This window comes from Lissotriton vulgaris, chromosome 12, assembly GCF_964263255.1.
Source record: "Lissotriton vulgaris chromosome 12, aLisVul1.2, whole genome shotgun sequence".
Taxonomy (NCBI): Eukaryota; Metazoa; Chordata; class Amphibia; order Caudata; family Salamandridae; genus Lissotriton; species Lissotriton vulgaris.
The window spans coordinates 370,256,029-370,266,995 of record NC_141700.1 but is presented as its reverse complement, the minus strand read 5'-3'; positions in this window follow the sequence as shown (position 1 = coordinate 370,266,995).

Genomic DNA, 10,967 nt, shown 5'->3' with positions numbered 1-10,967 from the left:
TGTGCATTTGTCTAGACCAAAATGCCACTAGCAAAGAGATTGTTTTAGCTTTTAACTCTATTTGCTCACAAACAGCTAAAGAACTCACAGTTCCCAAATCCAATTTGCCACCCAAGCCTCATAAATGGTTTGACAGAAATTGTTCTAAAGCCCATAAAGACCTGAAAAATGCACTAAAAAAAAAACCGAGGGATAAAACCTTAATCTCTAAATTAAGACGGGAGTATAAATTGGCTATTAAAAATAGGAAAAACACAATTAAAAAAAATGCCTGGATTGACTTGCTTGACGTGGATATACTACGTAATAGTAAGAGATTCTGGGACATTATAAATAACCAATTCTTCTCTGGGGAGATTAACACAATCTCGGACTGCATTATCAGTGATGAGAAATGGGTTGATCATTTTAAAAACATATACGGCGGTAATGACCCTGTGAACGGAAACGACATAGGACTGACCAGGGGGCCAGTGGCAGTAGAATTCTGCGAGGAGGAGGTATATAAAGCTATAATGGACTCCACGAAGAATAAGGCTCCGGGCCCAGATGGAGTCCCGGTAGACTTTTTTATATACGCCCCAACCACCTGGTCTAAAGTCCTCACAAATGTTTTTAGGGCAACAAATGATGGATGTTTTCCAGAAACTTGGAATACATCTGTCATAGTACCCATTTTTAAAAAAGGAGATAGGGAGAACTTGGGATGCTATCGCCCAATTTCTTTAATAGACTCTGCCTTTAAGATCCTGGGCAGAGTACTATTGACTAAATTGAGAACAAACCTGGAGCTCTGTGGGGGCCTCGCAGAGATTCAATATGGCTTTAGGGAAAAACGGGGAACCTTAGAGCAATGCTCAAATTTACATCTCCTAATATCTAAGTACACGGTGGCCGGGGAGGGTTCACTATATTTAGCCTTTATGGACCTCTCCTCGGCCTTCGACTTGGTTAATAGGGCCAAGCTCTGGGCTATACTCCGTGAGCTTGGTATCGAGGATTCCTTGGTGGCCCTCATAGCAAGTTTGCACCAAGGACTTACTGCGAAGGTCCGGGTAACCAGGGAAGGGCGATGCTCTGACAGCTTTAGGTCAAATAAGGGTGTTCGCCAAGGCTGCATTTTGGCCCCACTTTTATTCACCATTTATATTAATGATCTAGGGAAGTCCCTGTTAGCAGGCAACGCTGATGTCCCGCGGGTAGGTGGGAAGCAGATTCCGGCTCTTCTATATGCGGATGACGCTGTTCTCATCGCCCGCACGGGCATTGGTCTACAGACCCTTTTGGAGCTTTTTGGTTCCTTCATGGCTACATTAGATCTAAAAATCAATGTGACCAAATCGCACACAATGATCGTGGGTCCGCAGAAAAATAAATCACACACAAAAACCTTTTTCTGTAAAGGCGAGGTTCTCTCCAGGGTCCCTGTTTTTCCATACTTAGGGGTCCTGTTTGATGAGAAGGGCTCCTGGGTCCCGCAAATTAAGGCCAAGCATATTTCTTTAGCCCGGTCCACAGCAGCCCTGATGGATTTCACTAAAAGACTAGGGGCTAAACCAATGGAAGCTGTGTTAAAAGTTTACAAAAGTAAATGCATTTCTATAGCCTCATATGGTGCAGCATTGTGGGGTTATACCAACCTGGACAGTATGCAGAGGGTAGAGAACAAGCTTATTAGAAGAATCTTGTCGGTTCCAAACTCCACACCTACCTACTCCATACATGAAGAAGTTGGCCTACCCTATATTATAGACGGATTGAAATTGGCCCCTTTACTTTTTTGGGCCAATACCTGGTTAAATACTGAGCTGTCTTTAAACCATACAATTCTTAAAGATGTGACTGCAAGGGAGGGGGCAATGAACATACCCTGGTTAAGATACATAAAGTCATCATTTACTGCCCTCGGGAGACCTGACCTATATACAACACCGTCAATAATTAGGAAAGCAGATATTGCATGGATTAAGAAGGAATTCCAGGGGAGGACACGCTTAGAGAGAGAGGAGTTTGAAGTTAACAAACCTCTAGTAAGAGCACACTTGGTTTTGTCCTCTTCCCCCTCGATGGAACCATACCTGCAATATGTTTCTAAACCCTTGCACAGATTTTTGTTAACCAGATTTAGAATGAACCTGATCCACTATTCACTAGGCACCTTCCCTATGTGGGGTAAACCGGAGCATGCACCACCCTGTGAGTGTGACCAGTTTTCTAATCAGGACACTCTCCATTTTCTGTTTTTTTGTGCATTTCATAACACGGAGAGGAGAAAATATCTAATTCCCCTCCTGAAAATTCTTGGCTTTATACAAGTGAGACCAGCCTTGCTTTATCTTCAAAGATTACCGGATGCACACGTCACTTTTTGTGTAGCAAGTTTTCTAATAGCCGCATACAGAGGAAGAAACAAAAGAATCCCTAGAACTGTATATCATGGTGATTAATTAAGTGACTCTTTTACGGATACTGTGTAAAAACAAAATGAATTGTGGGTATTTTTAAAATGTTTATAATGTATGTATTTCTCTTGCCTTTTATGATTTTAACAAAAATCGAATAAAGTGTATTTTGACTGACTGACTGACTGTGTTGTAATAGCAGGTCACAGATCCATTCTCTGCTAGCACATGCATATGTTAAGTGTGGTGAAGTGTCCCAGCAATTAGAAGGTGATGTGCTATATATGTGTGTAGGTGTGTGGTGTGTGCGCCATGTTATAAAAATATCAATGAGTTCATTAGATGTTTTATCTCAACAATATCTGCTCTAGGTGGTAGAGTGGCTAATCATCCTTGCTATCATCATCATCATCATTTGTGGTGGTTTATCATGGTTCTGGGCCAGAGGTCAGCACCAAGTGGAAGCCATGGTTGATTAACGTGGCCCGATGCATGATCATTTCACATTCTTGTGTGGTGTGCTTTGCCAGGTTCTGTGGGTAGTAAATCAGCAGCTTGTTTATACAAGTACTAGCAGCCCGTCCCGACGTTGTCTGGGTATGAATTGCTGCCGGACAGTAGTATATTGTTTTGTAGGATTTCGTTTGATAGCATTTCTTATCTGTGACAGGCCTGTGAAACGCTTTGATTCACAGTGCACTGCTGATGCACTTAAGAGTGCACGTTCAGTAGTGTGTGAACTATAGTTTCCCTACTTTATTTTTCCTTGCAATATTATATTGCGCGAACTCGACAACATGGCATGAGCACAATTTACATTACAGAAGAACACATTCATTTGTGGTAGGCACGGGGGGATAAAGGGATTTGCCAGGAATCACAGGATGTTGAGCTGATGCTGAGATTCGAATGTAGCTCCCCAGCTCTAAAGTTTGCAATTCTAGAACTTGTGGCGGGAGGTGTGTCTCAAAGTGTATGTCAGTGCTGGCCATCAATGAGAGAGACCTGTGCATTTTTCAAATGGGTGGTGGAAAAATATGAGTATGTTGCTGGAGATGTGGGCCGCCGTGCCACCAATGTACTTACCGGGGGTGGGTAAACACCCATTATACCGCAAATTTCTTTCAGCATACCATCACTCCGCATACTTTCATTACGAAAGTACCATGACTCCGCAATGCCATTATAACGCAAGGCGTTACATTTTATATGGTTTTACCACGCATTCATTTACAATGAAATTCGTTGAAAATGCATGAATGGTAAAAGCATGTTTTTTTTTAATGTTTGGATAAGGTAAGTATGGGTATAGGGGTATATGTTTTGGGGTACTGAGGTATATATTTTGGTGTGTTTGGGTATTTTAAGGGTTCAGATATAGTTTTGAGTTATGTGGTACAGGGGTAGTGTTAGGGTTTAGGGATAGGTATGGGTTTTGGGGCACAGGGGTATTTTTAGGGTTCAGGGCTAGGTTTGGGTTTTGGGGTATTTTTAGGGTTCAGGGGTAGGTTTGGGTTTTTGGGTACAGGGGTATTTTTAGGGTTCAGGGCTAGGTTTGGGTTTTGGGGTACAGGGGTAGGTTTGGGTTTTGGGGTACAGAGTTATTTTTAGGGTTCAGGGCTATGTTTGGGTTTTGGGGTACAGCGGTATTTTTAGGGTTCAGGGGTAGATTTGGGTTTTGGGGTACAGGGGTATTTTAAGGGTTCAGGGCTAGGTTTGAGTTTTGGGGTACAGGGGTATTTTAGGGTTCAGGGGTAGGTTTGGGTTTTGGGGTACAGTGGTATTTTTAGGGTTCAGGGCTAGGTTTGGGTTTTGGGGTACAGGGGTATTTTTAGGGTTTAGGGATAGGTTTGGGTTTTGGGGTACAGGGTATATTTATAGGGTTAAGATGGGTTAGTGTTTTAAGGGTGTTGTGGTATTTTAAGGTGTGAGGGTGGGTTATGATTATGGGGTGCAGGGGTCTTTAAAGGGAGCAGGGTGGGATTAGCACACAATATGAGACATGGCATGAAAGGCGGAACATACCACACGCTCCCAGCGTTTGTCATGCCCCCAGCACATGCCCACAGCACAACGCAGACATGCCCACAAGGGACTACTTTGCTGGCACGGTTCTTTTACCTTTTAAATGTATATGGTGGGCGTTTGCATAGCCTATGTCCTTCTGCTGCAAATGCCCTTTCCAACACTGTATTGGGTGTTGTGATTGGTGCTGTGGTTCCTGAAATTACCGCCTCAAATGTTTGGGCTTTCTCTTTATTATATTAGAATGGATGTTACATTAATGCTTCTGTGCTTCTGTGCAGCAATGTATTGATTGCACAGTGGTGTTGTAGGATGCCTACCTGGATCAATAGTAATAATGGTTATGGATAGCCTGAGCATGCAGGTAATAATGTTGCATTTTTTTGCATAGTCTAGCATCAAATCTGATCTTGCCTGTCATGTCACCATGGCACAGTTCATTCATTGTCAATTTTTTTGAGGTTTTCAGACAGTTATGTGCGGCAATGTTTTATGTTTCAATTCATCTATATGTGTACGTAAATTACAAACGGTGTTAATTGATAAAAATATGCGAAATACTAAGATTTTCCATCCTCCTATTAAACAAACTTATCCTTTGGGCAGCACATTCCTTCTTATGGGGTCCTGCATATGAATAAATCATATAGTGCCTCCCCTCTGCCTTTACTGAAAGGCTTGTAAAACAGAGTATTGTTATGTGCTTTTTGTTGACCGATTGTTGGCAGCAGCCATGTACCTGGGTTGTGCTATACGCAGTTAGTCTAGTGTGACCAGCTCCCTTGACATCATTACAGACATTGCTTCCAGCCTTGAATCTGTGTGGGATAGCCACAGGCATCCATCAACCTAATTTTAATAACACACTAGAAATGAATGCTTTATAGGTGAAAAGTTCCATACCAAGAATAGTTTCAGTAATGACCTGCTATGAGGTTATGTTGGAAAATGGCCCTCTCCACAGGGTCACTTCCAAAACATTTTCCTTCCTCCTCCACTTTCTCTGACCTTGTTTCTGTTTGTTTTATTACTGCCAACCAGTGCTGAAGTGCATGTGCTCTCTCCTCTAAACATGGTAATATTGGGTCACACAAAATTTGGCATATTTAATTTACTTATAAGTCGCAAAGAGAGGGCACTACATGTGCCCAGGGCCTATAAATTAAATGCTACTAGAGGGCCTACAGCACTGCTTGGGTCCCCTACTTAAGTAACCTCTCACCATGTCTCAGGCCTGCAATTGCAGGGGCCTGTATGTGCAGTGTTAACTGCCCTTTCGATCTGGCAAAATAAACATTTGCCAGGCCCAAACCTTCCCCTTTTTATACATATAAGCCACCCCTAAGGTAGACCCTGGACAACTCAGATGACAGAATGGAATGTATTTAAATGGAAGGACAAGTACTTTTAGGTTTTACGTGTCCTGGTAATGAAAAACGATCAAAGTTATTTTTCACTACAACGAGGCCTACCTGTCCTATAGGATAACATTGGGATGGCCTAATTACATCCTATAAGTGTAATTTCAAACTGGGAAGAGATGAAACCTTCAAGTCTGGTGTCTCTGGATTCCTAATTTAAAACCTTAATTGATGGTGAATTCGGATTTCAAATTACAATTCTGAAAAGGCCTCTTTTAGAAAGTTGTCATTTTCTACTTTAGCCATTTGGTGCCTGCTGCCTGTCTCTGACCACATAACTGGGGTGGATGACAGGTGGGCTTTGTATATTCCCCCAAGATAGCCACACACAAGGGGAGCTTAAGTGTGACTTGATGGACCATCGTGGTAGGAAGGGACGCAGGAGCTGGACCTAGCCCCACTTACTCCTGAATAAGCTGTGTCCTGTCCCGTCAAAAAGGGCTGCATACCCCCATGGAGCCAGGACAGGAAGGGCATGACATCTGAGCACTTCAAATGCCTGTCTTTGAACTCTCCCCCACTTCAAAGGCCCACTTTGGTATAAAGACTGAACCTCTGACACCACCGCTGGAATGCAATTCTGGACCTGCAAAGACTCTGCCAGGAAGAAGAACTGCTGTTCTGCCGAAGGACAGCCACTCTGCTTGACTGCTGCTTGCAGGACTCCTGCCTTGTTGTGCTGACCTGCTGCTCTCTCTTGCCTGGGTGAGAAGGACTGGACCTATATCACTTGAATCCAGAGTGACTCCAAGGGCTACCTGGCTGGGCCCCTAATCTGAATTTTCTTAGACATAAAAGACATCCAACCATCCTGGTCCTGTCCTTGGACTTTGCTACAGGTGAGTCTGGCCTGCCAAAAGGTGCCATAACAGTTCTGGACCCTTTGCTCCAGCAGAACCGATGCATCATCTGCTGCAGGAGCAGAATTGAATCTGTTGGATGGACCAGAACCAGCGCATTGCCTTTGGAACCAATCCCTAAGGGCCTCTTCCCAGTGCAAGGTCCTCACATCCATGATGACGGCAGGCCGCGAGGACAACAACAAATGCTTGCATCGCAGCCTCTGTACCAACAAATTGCCTCAATTGCACCATGTATCCTCGACAATGGTCTTCACATTGCAATCCCCAGCGCCTTATTCCGCAATATCAATGCCGCAGGAACTCACACCCAAATCCCGCCACATCTCGGAACTGACACATCACCTCCAGTATGTAGAGAAAATCGACACAACACCTGTAATGTGTGGTTCGAAATCAGGATTTAAGGTACATAAGTTTATTGGACACAACTGGGCCCCTGTAGCTGGCCCAGGCTCCATCTCAGTCAGCCTGAACGTTGCACTTTGTCCCAGTCTGGCGCGATCAGATTTTCCCTGTTGGCACTTTTTGCTTCTAAGCACTATTTCACAGTTTAATATTAAAAAAAAATCATAATTCCAGTTTGGATTTTTGTTGTTTTGTTCTTCTTTTATTCATAACGCTAAGCTCTATTTTTCTAACCTGGTGTGGTATCTTTTGGTGTGGTGTTTTCACAGTTTTAATGTTTCAAATGTTGCACAAATGCTTTATACACTGCCTCTAAGTTAAGCCTGACTGCTCTGTGCCAAGCAGGGGTCTTCACACTGGGGGGGCGAGCCAAGTGATCCCAGGGAGGGAACAAGACTCTAACCACAATAAGCATTTTGGTGATAACAGTGCTTTGTTTGAAGGAAATTAGCAGCAGTAAGCTGCTCTGTAACGGGCCATTTCTAACATATTTTGTCATTTATATCTGGGCTGGGAGACGGTGTCAAAAAGGAAGGGACTCCAATTATTATTCAAAACCGCCACCCGTATTTCTAATAATCTCACTGTGGATACTTTTACATGTTAGTAAGGCTTGCCTGACCAGAATAGTTTGTTTGGTAATCATGTATTTCATTGCATTTTAAGTGGTAACAGAATTTAACTGCAAAGTTTGATATAATTCTAGACATAATTAAACATTGCTAGTTTAACAGAATAATTGTGAAGGGGGGCCTGATGATTTTTTTTCATTCGTGTGGTGCAGGATCAAAAAGTTTAAAGTCCACTGTACCAGAGAGTGAGCAAAGGTTAATTATGGGTTTGCCTCACCCGTACCCTGACTAAGATTGTTGTTGCTGTTTGACTAAGGTTCACCCTAGTCAACCAACAACCCAATTTCTAAGAGCTGCCATACAAGCACAATCCTATTTCTGCCTGCTCTTCCCTAGAGCTTTAGATTGTTAATAGTTTCATAATTTATGCGCATTGGTTCCATACTTTAGGGAATCATTACCACTTACCAATTGCAATTTGTGCAGCTGCGGTTTCTTCTCATTGAGGGTGGGGGGGCTCCACCACCGCCAGCTGCCAGTCATGCTGAAACATAAAATGGCAATGAAATGATTTCATTGCCATTTTATTATTCACAAAGCACCCAACAGCTGTCAGCCTGCCCAGGAGCCAGGATGAAAAAGGGGCGTGTCCTCTGTTTTTCGGAGCACGGGTGACCTGCTGGCCTGACACAAGAAAATTGTGTGTCAGTTTGGGTGGCTGTCTTGATCCAGCAAAAGTGACATGCACACGTTGCAGGTCTCCACCCAGCTGTCTTAGAAAGTTGGATGAAGACTATGCACAGGCCTACAGAGCCTAAAGAAGCATCCAGCCAGGACGCTCCATCCAGTCCAGGCACAGCTCTCATGCAGCATGAGAGCAGCGCCTTGATTGGTTAGGGAAGTTTCCACTTCCACCGGAGCCCGTTGGAGCCACCGAAGCAATGGACGCAGCACAGGTAAGTGGATTAATTTTATGTTTAATGTAATTTTAATGCATGCACGTGTTTTTATTTTGTATTCTTTTTTTATGTAAATGTGTTTTGGGTCCCCAATATCCAGTGTTTATTCTATACATTAATACCGCAGAGGTCCAATGTAGTCAGAAGAGACTGTGTTATTGGCAGATGCATTGGTATAGGAAAACCAACATGGCGGTAACAATATTACTTGTTAGGCAAATCCTCACACTACACAAGTGTTTGGTTGTTTTGGAAACTTTGCCAGGTAAAATCGCTCTAGGCTTATGTAAATAATGTTATCCAAGACTGGAACCCACAATTATCCCTGGCAAAAAAAAATTCAAATTAAACCTTCCAGCACATTTTGGTCATGGCAACTCATTCTGTTGGTCCCTAGACTGCAACCCACCAGGAAGGGCCCAGAGCCGTAGAACTGTCAGTCCAGTCCTGACGAGTGAGAGAACCATCATCAAATATCCATCAAGTGATGCCAATGTTTTAAATGTAGCATCCTCCTGCTATCCCTTATAAAGGAGGATAAGGGTAACTACAGATAGTGGATTTTCTCAAGACTCGTAAAAAATACCTACATGAAATATCACTGCTTCAGCTTCTGAAATAAAAAAAAAATAAAGAATGAGGAAGTGGTTGCACAGTGTAACCCCAATTCCCTCCAAACCCCGATAATCATAATGAGAAAAAAAACAAGTCACTGTATAACTGGACTCTTATGTATTACATTGTATTATGTTGTTACTACACTAGTAAGGCTCAGTCCTGCTTAGAACACCATGACATTGATGGAAAATATCATCAGTGCCGCTCCAGAAATTAGGACTTTTTTAGCGAATTTTTGTGAAAATTGCTATTGAACAGTCATTAATTATCCATGTTTTTGCAAAATTGGCTGGGCGAGAACGTTCTAAACACCAAGAAGGAACATGGGCACCCTTTGCTTACTTAGTGGAATATGCACTGGCCAGTTAAGCTCAGCCACTTTCAAAGTTCATTATGAGAAATTGGGCTGTGGGTTGAAGGGGATAAAACCCTACTCAAGCAACAGCTACAATCCTTGCCAGGGTGAACCCTAAAAAGTCACTAAATTAACCTGTGCTTAACCCTTTGGTAACTTAGCACAAAAGCAGTCAGGCTTAATTTAGAGACAATGTGTAAAGTATTTATGCAGCACAAAAACAGCAACAAAGTGAAGGCACAGCACCAGTTTAGAAAAATAGAATAAGATGTAACAAACAACTTGACACCAAAACTACAAAAATCCAGTTAGTAGAACCGGAGATAACAATTTAGAGGATTTAAGGTAAGTATAGTACCTAAAAGCATAAAGCACCACTCATGGTTTTATGGTCATGCAAGAAAGATGAAAGTCACAAGTTCACGCCAACCCTGATGGAGCATGGACTGGACACAGGGACCAGGTCAGTCTTGTTGAAAAAGTTACTATCTAAAGTGCAAAGAGACCAGCTCACGTTAGAGGAGATCCCAAGGAGCGGCGAGAGCATTGCATATGGTTCTCGCTATAGCACAAACAGAAGGCCGGACATTGCGAATGGTTGTTGCTAGCAAGAAGATCCTATTGGGTGTCACAGAAGGTCATTGCTAGAGCTTCGCATTGGTGGTTACAGTGAGCTGTCGATGCTGTAGTGCGAAGTGCAGATCATGTGTTGGTGGTTCATGTAGCACAAAGAGTCGATATTACCGGAGCTTTGCATTGGTGGTCGACAGTGGCAGCAACATATTGGTGCTAACAGGTCTGTTTGTGGTCGGGAATAGCACACAACTTTAGGATTTCCCCTTTTATTCAAGGAGGGGCTCAACTCAGTCCACATCAAGGGTCCAGGACCTTGGAGGCCCCTTTTGGGGATAAGGAACTCACCCTAGCAGAGGCCAGCAGGGCTCAGGTAGGACCATTTTCAAGTTCAGGCAAGTTCAAGGGCAACAGGTCAGCTGGGCAATGCAGAGAAGCCTATTGAGATTGTTGTGACCCTGTAGCTCAGAACAGGAGGTCAGTCAGCTGACACTTGGAGTCAATTGAGCCTGGTATGAAGGGTGCAAGTCCAACCTTCCTTCTCAGGCAGCAGGGCAGACCTCAAGCAGCAGGGGAGGTAGTCCTCTGGCAGGAGGGGAGTCCACCTTCTGTAGTATCCACAGGTCCAGGAATGTACTGAAGACTGGGCATGAGGGTCCCCTTTTTTATACCTGATGCCCACTTTAAAGTGGATGTAACTGCTGGTGTCTTCCCCCTACAGAAGTATCTGGAAGTCTCTGCCCTGTTCCCATTCTGTTGAGGGGCGCAATAGCT